This window comes from Homarus americanus, unplaced genomic scaffold, assembly GCF_018991925.1.
Source record: "Homarus americanus isolate GMGI-L3 unplaced genomic scaffold, GMGI_Hamer_2.0 scaffold15705, whole genome shotgun sequence".
NCBI lineage: Eukaryota > Metazoa > Arthropoda > Malacostraca > Decapoda > Nephropidae > Homarus > Homarus americanus.
Window position 1 is genome coordinate 3,908 of NW_024754858.1, and position 16,625 is coordinate 20,532.

General features: G+C 41.6%; 1 pseudogene; it reads right to left on the bottom strand.

The window, feature by feature from the left end:
- Positions 1 to 8,851: 8,851 nt before the first annotated feature.
- LOC121856124 lies at positions 8,852 to 9,793 on the bottom strand (annotated as a pseudogene).
- Positions 9,794 to 16,625: the final 6,832 nt, after the last annotated feature.

Sequence of the window (16,625 nt, forward strand, 5' to 3'; positions counted from 1 at the left end):
AAGATATGAGAGAAGGAGGAAGACTTGGTGGAGACAACGTGAGAGGTGAGGTAAGGACAGTTTTCTTTTTTTCTTTTTTTCTTTTTTACGGGAATTAGCCCACCCGGGCACAGGTCAAGCGACCCACAACGGAGCCTGGGGGCGGAAAAAAACGGAAAGAAATTGTAAATATGGAAAAAAAGGTTATACTGTATTAATCTACACCACGAAGATGCCGGAAAACCAGCTTTTTAAAGTGAGACAGATTGTAAGAGCATGGAAACAGAGAAGAAGGCAGAGCATTCCACAGTTTGGCTGTGTGAGGAAAGAAGGAGGTACTATAACGGGTTATTATAGTGTGACCCACATCCACACAGACACAGCTTGACTGTGTGAGTAAAGAAGGAGGTACTATAACGGGTTATTATAGTGTGACCCACATCCACACAGACACAGCTTGACTGTGTGAGTAAAGAAGGAGGTACTATAACGGGTTATTATAGTGTGACCCACATCCACACAGACACAGCTTGACTGTGTGAGTAAAGAAGGAGGTACTATAACGGGTTATTATAGTGTGACCCACATCCACACAGACACAGCTTGACTGTGTGAGTAAAGAAGGAGGTACTATAACGGGTTATTATAGTGTGACCCACATCCACACAGACACAGCTTGACTGTGTGAGTAAAGAAGGAGGTACTATAACGGGTTATTATAGTGTGACCCACATCCACACAGACACAGCTTGACTGTGTGAGTAAAGAAGGAGGTACTATAACGGGTTATTATAGTGTGACCCACATCCACACAGACACAGCTTGACTGTGTGAGTAAAGAAGGAGGTACTATAACGGGTTATTATAGTGTGACCCACATCCACACAGACACAGCTTGACTGTGTGAGTAAAGAAGGAGGTACTATAACGGGTTATTATAGTGTGACCCACATCCACACAGACACAGCTTGACTGTGTGAGTAAAGAAGGAGGTACTATAACGGGTTATTATAGTGTGACCCACATCCACACAGACACAGCTTGACTGTGTGAGTAAAGAAGGAGGTACTATAACGGGTATTATTATCCAGGCACAGCTTGACTGTGTGACCCACATCCACACAGGCACAGCTTGACTGTGTGAGTAAAGAAGGAGGTACTATAACGGGTTATTATAGTGTGACCCACATCCACACAGACACAGCTTGACTGTGTGAGTAAAGAAGGAGGTACTATAACGGGTTATTATAGTGTGACCCACATCCACACAGACACAGCTTGACTGTGTGAGTAAAGAAGGAGGTACTATAACGGGTTATTATAGTGTGACCCACATCCACACAGACACAGCTTGACTGTGTGAGTAAAGAAGGAGGTACTATAACGGGTTATTATAGTGTGACCCACATCCACACAGACACAGCTTGACTGTGTGAGTAAAGAAGGTACTGTACTATAACGGGTTATTATAGTGTGACCCACATCCACACAGACACAGTTTGGCTGTGTGAGTAAAGAAGGATGTACTATAACGGGTTATTATAGTGTGACAGACATCCACAGAGAAACGGTGGGCACCGCGGGCAAGACGTGTGTTACGAACCCACGGCCTTGCCGGCAGTACACAGGATGCCAAATCCACTGAACATTGCCCGTTAAAGTACCTGTAAAAGAGAGAGAGTGAAGCAACATTGTGGTGAAGAGAAAGGGAAGAGAGATTGTCTACTAAAGGAGGAGAGTTAATAAGACGAAATGCCTCTGATTCCACCCTATCTAATAGTTGGACAGAAGAAGAGCCACCCCAGATATAAGAGCAGTACTCCGTTAGGACGAATGAATCCCTTATATACTTGGAGCAACTGCTCAGGAGTGAAGTAGCTGCGGCATCTGTACAGCATTCCCAACTTTCGGGAGGCAGCTTTAGTTATACTAAGGATGTGTGATTTCCAGGACATATTGGAGGAAATGGTGAGGCCTAACATATTTATTTCAGAATTTGGGAGGATGATAGCGTCCTGAAATGTAATTGGTGGGAGATCGTCTACTTTACAAAGTGTAATTGGTAAATATTGAGTTTTGTTACTATTGAACTTAACCAAGTTTGTATCTCCCCATTCAGAGATGCTACACAGATCCGCGTTGATAGAAGTAATGATATCAGTTCTAGAAACAGATCTAGTTTGAGAGTTAGGAGGAAGGGGAAAATGTGAGGAAGAGTGAAGAGTAGAATCATCGGCGTAAGAATGGATAGAATTAGTTGTAGTGTGAAGTAAATCATTGATAAAAAGAAGGAAGAGAGTTGGTGAAAGAACAGAACCCTGTGGGACGCCACTATTGGTAGAGAAAGAGTGAGAAACCTATCCCTCGACAACAACTGCCATGGATCGATTCTCAAGGAAGCTAGAGATGAGAGAACAAAGTGGGGGAGAGACACCAAAAGAGGGAAGTTCAGATAGCAAAGACTTGTGCCATACCCTGTCAAATGCTTTGGCGATGTCGAGGGCCACGACAAAAGTTCCCCATAATCCCTAAGAGAGGATGACCAAACATGGGTGCAATAGGAGAGCAGATCACCAGTAGATCTCGCCTGGCGAAAGCCATACTGGTGATCCGACAAAAGAGAAAGGCGTTCAAGGTGACGGAGAAAATGGGAGTTCAAGATAATTTCGAAAATCTTAGAAAGGGGTGAAGTTTGGGCAATGGGGCGATAGTTAGAGGGAAGTAGTAGGGGAATCACTGTCGGGAAATAGTAAGGGAATCACTGGAGGGAAGTAGTAAGGGAATCACTGGAGGGAAGTAGTAAGGGAATCACTGGAGGGAAGTAGTAAGGGAATCACTGGAGGGAAGTAGTAAGGGAATCACTGGAGGGAAGTAGTTAGGGAGTCACTGTTAATGATGAAACTGGATTTTTTATCCCTTTCAAGGAAATATTTATGCCAAAAAAAGAAGCTTCTAACTTCATTTTAAGCGGTTGAATTCCGTTTATGTTTCTTTTTTATAGTGTAAATAACACGCTACATTTTCGTTGTAGAACTGAAGTACTAACTTCTAAAAATTTTGATTAGTTACAAAAAAATTAGATTTTGGTTATAAAATTGTTACTTTCAGGCAAATTTGCCACCGTTGCTGCTTCAAAGCAAAATTCTAATCTTAAATTATATAAGTAAATTATGATAAAAAATACAACAATTACTCAGAACAAAAACCTTTTTATATAAATCCTTACTCTTCTACTTTGAGAAACTTGAAGGTATCCTGATTGATGTATGACATTAGAATACAAACCTTGACCCCCAAAATGTTCGGATCATCCATAATCACCAACCTTCATACATGCGCCCGCAGTTTTTAACCTAACGTGACTCAAATTAAATGTAGATAAAAAAGGTATAAACCACATAGACCCTATAAATACAACTTTGCTATAACTTTTTAATCTACGTAACCTATAGTTTACACTTATAATATTTAAAAGATAACCAATTAAAGCCCCTAACACTCTTAATGCTAAAGCCAACACTTTAAACGTGAAAGTTAAACAAATTATATATGATTCAGGGAAGATCACTCAAGACAAAAAGGCTCCGCCCGTAACACCACCAATCCTCAATCTTATCATTGAGCTAGTCATAACAACACTTTTATCGTTAACTTGACTCATCCTCCTTAAATTAAATAGACCCGTCAAACTATAATAAACTAAACGAAATCTATAACAAACAGTTAATCCTGTGGCCAAAGCATATAAAACGAAAGCTAATAAATTAATATTTCTTATAAAAGCCACTTCTAAAATTAAATCTTTAGAATAAAATCCTGCCAAAAATGGTATTCCACATAAAGCTAAATTAGCCAAATTTATACAGGTTCTAGTTAAGGGTATTCTAAAAACTAGTCTTCCTATACAACGGATATCCTGGTATTCTTTTACAGCATGAATAACTACTCCAGCACATATAAATAAGAGTGCCTTGAACAAAGCATGAGCTAACAAATGGAAAAAAGCTAAATCAGCAAAACCAAGAGCTAAAATCCTTAATATCACACCAAGTTGGCTTAATGTTGATAAAGCAATAATCTTTTTTAAATCATACTCGAAATTAGCCCCTAATCCTGCTATAAATATTGTCAGACAAGAAATAATTAATAAAACAGATTGAGCTTCTGATCCTATTAAAGCTGGACTAAAACGAATTAATAAGTAAACACCTGCCGTAACTAGAGTAGAAGAATGAACTAGTGCAGACACTGGAGTAGGAGCTGCCATGGCAGCTGGGAGCCAAGCAGAAAAGGGGATTTGTGCCCTTTTTGTTATAGCTGCTATGACAACTAAACATTTTATTAATAACAAATTAGAATCCCTTATATATCTTCTGTATAAAATAAAATTTCAACCCCCTGCTATAAATATTAAAGAAATTCTAAGAAGAATAGCGACGTCACCAACCCGATTAGACAAAACTGTTAGTATTCCTGCATTTGCAGATTTTTCATTTTGGTAAAAAATAACTAATGCGTATGATACTAAACCTAGCCCGTCCCAACCTAACAAGATTCTAATTATATTTGGCCTTACAATTAAAGCACCTATAGATAATACAAAAGCAAGAACTAAGTATATGAAGCGATTAAATCTTTTATCTCCTTCTATATAATCACCTCTGTAAAATAACACTATTGAAGAGATAAAAAGTACAAATCCTAAAAATATAAAAGAAATTCAATCAAAAATTAAAGTCATTACGACTGAAGAAGAATTTAAAGTTATAATTTCCCATTCAATTATTGTCACACTGTTATAATATAAACTTATAAGAGACAACAAAATACAACTAAAAGCTCTTCTACATAAAAATACCAACCTAGTTAAATGTACAGTGGTACCCCACTTAACGCGGTCAATTGAACCCAGAGGGTCCCGCGTTAAGTGAAAACCGCGTTAAGTGAATAACAGAACATATGGGATTAATTCCAATAGAACCCAGCCCGACCCCCAAACTCCACTTTTTGACGACAAATAACTATGTTGTAGTAAAAATAACATCTTAATTTTATGATGGTACATGCACACAATTAATACTTAAGAGAAATACAGTCGCCAAGTTAATGTCCATTCAAATAATGGACTCAACTCCCTCCCCCTCTCACACTACAGTACACAGCCAGCTAACAGATGGTCGGTCGGTCCCTCCCTCCCCCCCCCCACCCCCCACCAACCGTCCCAAGGAGATGTGTGGGATAACCTCAAACTAAAGTTAGGAAAATATAATTGACATTGCTGGATTCCTTGTAAGACCAGGAATATTTTGAATATAAATGTCATATATTTTGGACAAAAGATAACATACTTACTCAGATTAAACATTTTATCTAAAAATTGTATGTTCAATGCAAAAAATATGTTGTTTATATTCAAAATGATCACCAAATTATAAGAATTCCAGCAATGTAAACTATATTCTGGCTGGGTAATTTGTATGAATTTTATGAGCTAAAACAGGCAGTCAGGCAGGGTGGCGGGTGGGGGGTGGTGCGAATCTAAAAATAGCTCTCGAGCCGGACACTCACCGCGTTGCTGTGGAAAAATCCGCGTTAAGTGAAAGTTCAGCTTTGGCAAGGCACCGCGTATATGCGAAAACGCGTTAAGTGAAAGCGCGTTAAGCGGGGTAATACTGTATAGTAATATATCAAATCACGGTTTAAAATAAATAACTTATGCAGTGGCCCCTCGGTTAACGAACTCAATCCGTTCCAGAAGGTCGTTCGTTAACCGAAACCATTGTTTCAATGGGTTTTTGGGTAATTGGTTCCAGCTCACCGAAAATTTCCTAACTTCAACAAAAATGGCGGAAAAATTTACTTACTTTGAGGTGTGTATGTAGAAGGCTCCTGGATGATGGTGATGATGTGCATTTGAAGTGGGAGGTGCAGGAGGAGAAGGGAGAAGAGAAGGAAGTGGAGGTGGAGGAGAAGCATTTTACTGCTTCTTGGAAGGTGAGTCACCTTCCATGAAAATGTCAGGAACCTCTGGACTGACAGATTCTCCACCATGAACATCCTCTCTCCTTCTTGAAGTGGAAGGCTGAGGGCTAGCATCTTGTTCCCTCCCTCTGCCTTTTACTGAAGAAAGTGTCAATTGTGGTCTGTGGGGCATCTGTCCTCCTCACCATTAACTTATGTTTAAAGAAGGAGACCACTGAGTCCTCAACATGACACAAAGTTAGTTCAGTTTTTTCCACTTCTGGGTGCTTTGAAGCCAGTTCCCTGAACTTCTCCCAGTGGTAAATCACATCTTTCAACTGTTTAGCTGACATATGGTCATCACTTTCAATTTCCTCCTCACCACTGTCAGCCTCTACCCGTAACATCTCATCCAGTTCCTTCAAGTCATTAGGAGTAAGTTCCTCCTCATGAGACATCACAAGCTCTTCCACATCCTTCTCCTCCACTTCAAGACCCAATGACTGACCAATGGACACAATCTCCTGGTCCAACTCTGTGTCATCCTCAAATCCCTCAAAATCATGGACTACTGATGGCCACAGTGCTTTCCATGAAGAATTGAGGGTTCTATTGGAGACTTCTTGCCATGATGACACAATCAATTTTACAGCCTCCAGGACGTTGAATTGTGTCTTCCAGAACTGTTTCAGTGTTAGTTCAGGATCAATGGAAGTTGCCTGATGACACCTCCTAAACATTTTCTTCATGTACAACTTCTTGAAGTTGCTGATCACATTCTGGTCCATTGGCTGTATGAGTGATGTAGTGTTTGGAGGCAAAAACAACACTTTCACAAAGTCAAATTGATACTCCAAATTTCTGGCAAGGTCAGGGTCATGACCAGGAGCATTATCCATGAGGAGAAGAGCCTTTAAAGGAAGTTTATTGGTGGTTAGGTAGCTCTTGACAGAGGGGCAAAACACATCAACAGCCCATTCATTAAAGAACTGTCTTGTCACCCATGCCTTACGGTTGGACTTCCAATAAACTCCAAGCATTGTTCTTACCACTTTCTGTTGCTTGAACACCCTGGGGTTTTCAGAGTGGTAGACAAGCATAGGCTTCAGTCGGAAATCCCCTGAAGCATTGGCACCAAGCAATAGAGTGAGACGGTCTTTCATGGGTTTATGCCCAGGTAAAGAGGCTTCATCCTTGGTGATGAATGTTCTTTTGGGCATCTTTTTCCAGAACAGCCCAGTTTCGTCAACATTGAACACTTGCTGTGGAAGATAATTTTCTTCTTCCATCAGTTTTTTAAATTCAATTAAAAACTTTGCTGCCCCTTCTTTATCAGCACTAGCAGCTTCACCATGCCTAACAACACTTAAAATGTCACTTCTTTTCTTAAATTTTTCGAACCAGCCTTTGCTAGCCCGAAAATCTTCAAATTCTGTTCCTGAAGAACCAGGTTGATCTGTCTTTAAATGTTCATAAATCTCCCTGGCTCTTTCACAAATGAAATCACCAGAAACTGAATCACCTTTCATCTGTTTTTCCCTAATCCAGATGATAAGTAACCTCTCAGTTTCTACGATTAGGGATCTACTTTTAAACACTCTTGTAGATTTGTCTCTCACGTTCACTTCCTTAAATTTGTCTTTTTGTGCAAGAATTGTCGACACAGTTGATGCCGACATGCCATATTCTTTGCATAGCGCATTTGATTTAATACCTTGTTCGTGTTTTTTTATTATTTCCTGCTTTATTTGGATTGAAATCACTTTTCTTGATCTCTTAGGCCCCATGCTGGATTCAAACAATGGCAACACGTATTTTTCAAAGTTAAACTAGCTGTAAATAAAGAATATTTTCTTTACAGTAACACTGCACTGCACTATATATTGTCAATATGTAAAATAATTTTCAAAATGACCAATAATTTGCTTGGAAACACAGAAAAAAAGCGTTTAGTTGAAGAGAGTCTCAAGCAAGATGTTACCTCCAGTGAAAACAGAGAGAGACTGACGCCTGTTTGCTGTGTTAAGAGGCTGGATGCCGCGCATTAAACTAGTCACTTTACCATCAATTTTGTTCAATAATTGTTAAAATGACTAAAAAATTGAATATTAAACTTTTAAATTTATTGAATAGTATAAACTTCTTGATATTTACAAAAATAGTAAGGAATTTAAGCCCTAGAACCGATTAATGTATTGGCGGACTGATACTAAAGCTGGTTGCCCGGTCAGTGCAAGCGAAAACATGTTGAGGTCGGTTCGTAAGAAGTTCGTTAAGCGAAATTTTTTTCGTTAACCGAATTGAAGATCCTTATGGAAGGCAGTTCGTTAATCGAAATTACGTGAACCGAGGTGTTCGTTAAACGAGGGGTCACTGTATAGTTATACTAACCGCATTAATTTTATTAACTCTTCTAAATCCCTACCTTCTTGGAGACCCTGACAACTTTGTTCCAGCTAACCCACTAGTTACACCAGCACACATTCAACCTGAATGATACTTCTTATTTGCATACGCTATCTTGCGGTCAATTCCAAACAAATTAGGAGGAGTAATCGCCCTGGCTATATCAATCGCAATTTTAATAATTTTACCTTTTACCCATACTTCTAAATTTCGAAGATTAACTTTTTATCCTTTAAATCAAATTTTGTTTTGATCTTTAATTGCAATTGTTATTCTTCTAACCTGAATTGGAGCTCGACCTGTTGAGGATCCTTTTGTTATTACAGGGCAAATTCTAACAGTAGTATATTTCCTTTACTACATTGTCAATCCTCTTTCACTTTTATTGTGAGATAAACTGCTTGATTGATAGTTTAGTTTATTTAAAACAGATGTTTTGAAAACATCAATAAGGACACTAAAACGTCTTAACTATCGTAACATTTTCAATATACTAAATTAGTTATAAACTAAATTATAGAACAATAACATAGTATTTTTATCCCCATGAAAAAAATTAAATAATTAAGAGAAACTGGTAAAAATCTTTTTCAAGCTAACCCTATTAACTTATCGTAACGAAGACGAGGGAGAGTTCCTCGAACTCAAATAAACGCAAATCTTACTCCTACCAACTTTGCATAAAAAAAAAGGACTAGAAGGACCCCCACCTAAAAATAATAATGCGAACAGCGCTCTTATAAACAAAATTCTAGCATACTCAGCTACGAAAATTAAAGCAAAACCACCTCTTCTATACTCAGTGTTAAACCCAGACACTAATTCTGATTCGCCTTCCGCAAAATCGAAAGGAGTTCGGTTTGTCTCAGCTAAACAAGAAGCAAACCAAATTAAAGCTAACGGCAATGTGACCCACAAAAATCACACACTTTCTTGATATAAATTAAAAAGTTCTAAACTAAAACCTCCGACTAAAAAAATAAAAGAAAGCAAAATTAAAGCAAGACTAACTTCATAAGAAATAGTTTGAGCAACAGCCCGGAGCCTACCTAACAAAGAATATTTACAATTAGAAGCCCAACCAGCTCTTATAGTTGAATAGACACCTAATCTTAAACAACACAGGAAAAAAAGTACTCCTATATTTAAATTTATTATTCCAATTTCATAAGGAATTACTAACCATACAATTAATGCAGTAAACAAACTAAAAACAGGTGAAGCATAATATGGAAGAAAATTAGATTTTACAGGTACCGTTTGCTCTTTAGTAAATAACTTCACAGCATCCGCAAAGGGTTGTAGCAGTCCAATAAAACCAACTTTATTTGGTCCTTTACGAATTTGAATATACCCTAAAATTTTACGTTCTAACAAAGTAACAAATGCGTAAATTGATGTCGGACTTTTCATACTAGACACGATTGTATTTTTGAAAACTCAATTTCCACCGAGTTGGAGGTACAGCCAGGGTCACAGGCCTATAACCACACAATCACTGCCACATGACAAAGCTTTTATTTTATTTTATTTTTTAGGGTGTTGTGGTCACGGCTGTGATAAAGGGAGTGTAGTACTGTGCCTTCAGTTAAATCAGTTCATAGTTGTCATCAGTGAATGCAGAAGAGACTATAATAACTTAAAGTGAATACATATTGGCAATCGAGCTGGTAAGGACAACTGCCAGCCTATTCGTGTCATAGGTGCCACAGAGACTTTAAATTTTATTTTGTTTGTGTGCTTGCTCAAGGACTGAATCTGTGTTTATAATACACCACTCACAGGGAGATACACTGTACACAGTGATAGTTCATAGTGTCATCAGTGACCGCTGAAGTTGTAAATAACTTAAAGTGAGCGCTCACTAGCAAGCAAGCTGGAAAGGCACCTTGCCAGCTGAAACTAAGTCGTGTCATAGGTGCCACAGAGACTTTAAATTTTATTTTGTTTGTGTGCTTGCTCAAGGACTGAAACTGTGCCTACAATACACCATTCACAGGGAGATACAGTGTACGCAGTCGCAGACGACAACTCCATAGGCAACAGAGAGTAGCTAAGTACTTTTTCTCTCTTTATTTTCTTTGAAATAGGTGTAGATTTATACACATTCTGCACCCCCCCCCACAACAACAACAACCATGAGTTTGATATGTGATTACTGCAGGGAGACGTCGGATATGGAGGATACAGGCCTAACTAATGCAACGTTTAGGAAGTTACTAACTGCCGTAAAGCTTGATGGCTGTTGCTGGTATTGCCCTGGCTGCATAGTCAAGGTGAATGAAGCGATTGCAATCCATAAGGGAACGAGTTCTCTAGGGACGAAAATAGATGAAGCAGGAGCCCTGCTGGTTGACAAACTGGAGCAAGTTGAGAAAGAGATCCTTGCTAAGACTGAGGAAGTAGCTAATAGAATGGAGGTGGTTGCTAAGAGGAGTTATGCTGACGTATTAGGAGGGCCACGGGGGGGAGTAATGCAGAATCAGTACAGGTTCTACAGCAGATTGGGACTCTAAAAAAGTGTGTCGAAGAAATGAAAATTAACGCACCTACTGTTACGGGAGAGGAGGAACACCAGGAACGGCTCCAGCGCAGGAACAATGTAATAGTTTTTGGAGTCCCAGACAGCCAGGCAGAGGGAACTGTGAGTAAGGAAACACACGACAAGGTGCTGTTTCAAAATATTTGCACAGAGGTTCTGAAGATTCCAGCAACCCCTCAGGATGTGAGGAGACTGGGACAAAAGCAGGGGGCTATGCCTCGCCCCCTCAGGATCACATTAGGGAGTGAGGAGGAGAAATGGCAAGTTATCCGGCAGGCAAAAAACTTAGCAAGGAGCGAGGCATTTCGGGATGTATTTATTCACCCAGACCGCACGGTAATGCAGAGGGAACAGCACAAGAAGCTCCGGCTGGACTTGAAGCAGAAGAGGGAGGAGTCGAGGAGGAACGGGGACAGGTGCACATGGGTTATATTCAGGGGAAGGGTAGTGGAAACAAGTGTGCCAACACAGGGCCAGGGGGCAGCAGTGCACCCTCCACCCACTCAACCCCCCACCCGGGAGGCGGCACCAGCTCAGCCTACCGGACAGGAGGGAACGAGCGCCGTGTAAACAATGACATTTTTAACCACACCCTGCAAAATACAGTGTACTTAGCAAATGCTGCAGCTTCTGAGAATGTGGGTGGAGCGGGTTTATTACTAAGAGCAGAGATGTTACCGAGAACAAATTCTGGCTTGAATGTCATGTACACTAATACTGACACGTTCCTTGATAAGAGAGAGGAGTTTGAAACACTACTAAGAGTACACCAACCAGATATTGTAGGAGTTGTAGAACTGTTGTACAAGAACAGGAGAATCGACCCAGAGGAATGTGAGTTCAGTATTGCTGGATATGACTCATTTACGAACCTAACTCAAGAATCCTGCAGGAGGGGTGTGGTTATCTACGCCAGGCAAGACCTTAGAGCCAGCCAGGCGAGGGTACAGGGAGAGGATGTTTTTGAAGAGTCCAAGTGGTGTAAAATTAAATTAAAGGGAGGGGACTTACTTATCGTCGGGTGTATCTACAGATCCCAGAACTGTGGCCCACTAAATCAAAGGAACTTAAGAACCTTAATAAACAATGCGGCGATGCTCAACCCCAGCCACCTCCTTATCATGGGGGACTTTAACTATGGCGACATCGACTGGAGAAACGAGTCAACCCCGAATGACTTGAATAATCCTGCTACTCTTTTTGTAGAAACTCTGAGAGATAATTTTCTGTTCCAACATGTGAGAGACCCGACACATTACAGAGGGGAGCAAACACCCAAGCCACTTGACCTCATCATAAACGAGGAGGGTATGGTGGCCAAACTGGAACACCTTGCCCCAGTTGGCACCAGTCACCATACAGTGTTGTCATTCAGATTTAACTGTTACCTAGTTCAAGATAAGGCCAGGCCAAGGTGCAAATATTACAAGGGAAATTACAATGGGATGAGGGAAGAGATGAGGGGTATCAACTGGCCCGACTTATTAAGGTACAAGAACGCAGACACTACGCTGAATATCATAACTAGTAAAATGACCTATTTGATCGATAAATATATACCCAAGACCAAACCCAGTGCTTCTAGGAATACGAGGGGATCCCTACACATGAACCATGCGGCGGTCGACAAAATTAAGAAGAAAACCCAGAAATTCAAGACGTGGGTTGGGTCAAACGATGAGCAAGACAGGAGGATGTATGCAAGAGCCAGAAACCAAGCAAAGATAGAGTGTAGGAGGGCTGAAAAGGAATCACTGGAGGGAAGTAGTAAGAGGACCACTGGAGGGAAGTAGTAAGGGAATCACAGACTTAATGTTTGCCGGAAGGATAGTAATTCAACGAAAAATTCCATAATCACAGCCCGTTTCATCGTCCTTAGATAATCATAATTTTGTCTAATGTAAAATTGGTATTATTATCCATTCATAACCTTCATGTCCATAAACCTAATAGGCAGGGACGGTTTTTCGTTATACACATGAGTAAAAACCCCAACAAAACCAGACCTAAACCTACTGTGTGTGTTGGTATACGTTGCTAAGGTTTAATGTTAGATTTTCTTAATGTTTCTGAATGTAAAGTGTACTGATATGATATTGTATTTGATGTTGTTGCTAGGGGTAACGGCGAGTCAGACGTATTAACCCATAACAATTTTAATAGCTCTGTGTGCCAATTGTAATACATGGCATAACATTAACCAAACCAAAGTTTTAATCATACCTTAATTTAAATTCCTGGCGGAGGGTGAATCAAGTCCTGGTGTAGTTAACTGTGGTGAATACTCTTGTAGTTCCCACATGTTTTAATTGACTTCACTTCAAAAAGGACACTTGGAAAATTCACTACGGTACCTCGTTGTACTTTTAATGTTCACTAGAAAAAGGGATTCCACACGTGAATTTTTCTTTAACCTTCAATTAGGTTCACTACCTCCGTTAACACTATTTATTTCCATTAATCCAATCAAGTTATGGGCCCATAACACTTCACTTGGCATCAGTGACAAATATCCTCTAATCTCATTGAGTCACGTCACTTCACCTTTTAACCAATATTTCCCATATATTAACACAACACTTCACGTTACGGGCCCTCCAGCACTTCACAACACCCAACACTTCCACTTATATCAGTATATAACACCGAAAGAGTATCAAGTTTTTAAGGAAATTGTCAAAAATGAAGGAATAATGCGCACGTCCACTTGACCATGTACTGGACACGACCAGCGAGTCATGTTGTGGCTGTCAGCTGCCCATACATGTTGCCATATCGCCAACATTTATTTATTTTTAATTCTCTATCGTATAAATCGTTGTTGATGTTAGAATAATGACGTATATCAATTATATTCTAATTTATCTTATTATTATTATTATTATTACAGTTAATATTATCATTATTATTTTATTTTTTATTTCGTTTTATCATAAATTTTATTTATGATGATGATGATGATGATTGATTATTATTATTATTATTACTATTATCATTATTATTATTATTATTATTATTATTACATTTTCGCCCCCCAGGCCCCGACGTGGGTCAGCGACCTGTGCTCGGGTGAGCTAATCCCCGTAAAACAAAACTATCAAACAAGCACTGGAACGACTCTTTACGGTACTTAAACAACAATTCAATAATTATCTTATCACTCATATATTACCGTTACTATGCGAGATTTAAATTACTTTGTAGAAGATTTTAACGAAGACGAAAACAAATAAATAAAATAAAATCAATAAATAAAACATGCTATACGGGGTACTCGACGGAGGCCTCCTCCCCACCCTGACCCCGCCTCCCTTGCCTGCTCTTTAATGGAGGACTGGGCACGAGCTTCCTCCCCTGAGGCACTTCCAGATCCACTGCAGGAGGCAGTGCAGGCCCGCGTCTGAGCCTGTTGTTCGTGCTGCGCTTACCTCCCCTGCCCCCACTGATCATCCCATCACAGGCAGGTAAGCACGAGCCTAAACTATGAGCCGGTAGTGAGTAACGAGCGTAAACCGTTCATCAGTATTTAGGTAATAATTAACCAGTAAGTGAGTACAATGACCAGATTGGGTTAGATAACTGTTTTATTTATTTTTTATTTCTTGCTTCGAAGCCCAACACACTTATGGGGGAGCCGGGTGGTCATAACTCAACAACTGCGCAGTTCATCACCACCACTGTATTCACCATTGACAACTGCGCCACATTGACTAGATTTAACACAAATATAAGTATTTTTTGCGGAATTAAGATGTATTTTTTACTGGCTAGTTCTTTGCTTTCTCTTTAGCTACGATTTCTGGGAGTTGAAACAATTTATTACGGGTTCTAGCCGGGCGGGGTGAGGCGAGGGAGGGAGCCGGGCGGGGTGAGGCGAGGTAGGGAGCCGGGCGGGGTGAGGCGAGGTAGGGAGCCGGGCGGGGTGAGGCGAGGTAGGAGGGGAGCCTGGCAGGGGCAGGGCAGGGAGCTTGGCGAGGGCAGGGTGTGGGGGGAACCGGGCAAGGTGGGGTGGGGGAGGGAGCCGGACGGGGGTGAGGGCAGGGTGGGGAGCCGGGCAGGGGTGTGGGGCAGGGAGGAGGGGCCTGGCGGGGCGGGGCAGGAGCCTGGCAGGGCAGGGTGAGGGTGGGGGCCAGACAGGGTGAGGTGGGGTAAAGTCAGGAGGGAGGAGAGAGAGGAGGAGGGGGAGGGGAGCCGGGCAGGGTGAGGCTGAGGGTAGGGGAGCCGGGCGTGGTGTGAGGTGAGGAGGAGGGAGCCCTGGCGGGGCCGAGGCCAGGGTGGGGTGGGGCCAGACACGTGAGGTGAGGCAGGGGTGGAAGTGGGAAGGAGAGGAAGGAAGGAAGGAAGGAAGGAAGGGAAGGAAGGGAGGAGGAGGAGCCAGCCAGTCTGGGTAAAAAGGCAGGGCGAGGAGAACAAGGGAGGAGCCGGGCGAACCCCAGGATGGGGCAGAGACAGGGATGGGGGCGAGCCTGTGGCGGTGCAGAGGCCAGAGTGAGGGACCCAGGCAAGGTGTGGGGTGGGAGTGCAGGGGGCCGGGCGGGCGGGAGTGAGGAGGCCAGGGCTAGGCGAGGTAGGGAGCCGGGCGAGGCGAGGTAGGGAGCCGGGCGAGGCGAGGCGAGGGAAGGGGCGGGGCGAGGCGAGGTAGGGAGCCGGGCGAGGCGAGGTAGGGAGCCGGGCAACGTGAGGTGAGGCAGGGGGCGGGGCGGGGCTAGGCTAGGCTAGAGGGCGAGACGTTTCAGAATACAGTATATATTAAATCCCGTAACATTAAGGTTCCTGGTAATTTTTTAAAAGTGGACAACCATGGATTTTACAATCGGAAAAACCCATTGGTCAACAACCAAAAAGCACCATAACTAACCTAACAACGTAACGTAACGTAACCTGGAGGTTCCTTGGTTGTCTCCTGGTGAAAAAAGGTACACAACAATTAGAAAGTAAAACAAAATAATATTAGCGCATTTGTGTTTAGATCGGTTATGACCTCCATTTCCGTCGGAAATTGGTCGTTTTTTATAGATTGTTTTGGTGAGGTGTTTTCCGAAAAAAATATTGGCTCGGCGAATGCAAAATGCAAAAAAAAAAAAACCCTATAAAAACATAAACCGGACCTAATCTAACTGACTCTCACCATATGTTGGAATCCCTTATTTCTTACCTTATTGGCCTGGTTCTCGTTGGAGTTACCACATGTGTTGGTCTTGGCGACACTTACATTCGTTCTTGCATTAATGACACTTTACGGAGGTCGGGAGAACAACATGAGATCTAAAAATGCTATAGTTTTAGTGTGGAGGTAATGGTTTATGTAAGCAGTTGGGGACAGTGAGTACACGTGGTGGAGTGGTAGATGGAAGTTGCAAGTTTAATTTTCATTCTACGTAAATTACAACTTTAAGCATGTTGCAGGTGACAGCTGGTGTACTTGAAGGCCAATGGAGAAGTGACAGAACCTTGAGCAACATTTAACACCCAGCATGTTACTTCAGCCTCATCAGTTAAGTTACTTCACATATTATCTTGACTATTACTGTATGGTCAGCCAATAAACCACTCAACACTGTGCTCCTACACTGGGGCAGTGGAGGGTGTGTGTGTGGGACCTGGCTGACTGTGCATGTTGGAGGGCTCTGGAGGACTGTGTGTGTGTGTGACTGACTGACTGACTGTGTGTGTGTGTTGGAGGACTGTGTGTGTGTGTGTGTGTGTGTGTGTTGGAGGACTGTGTGTGTGTGTGTGT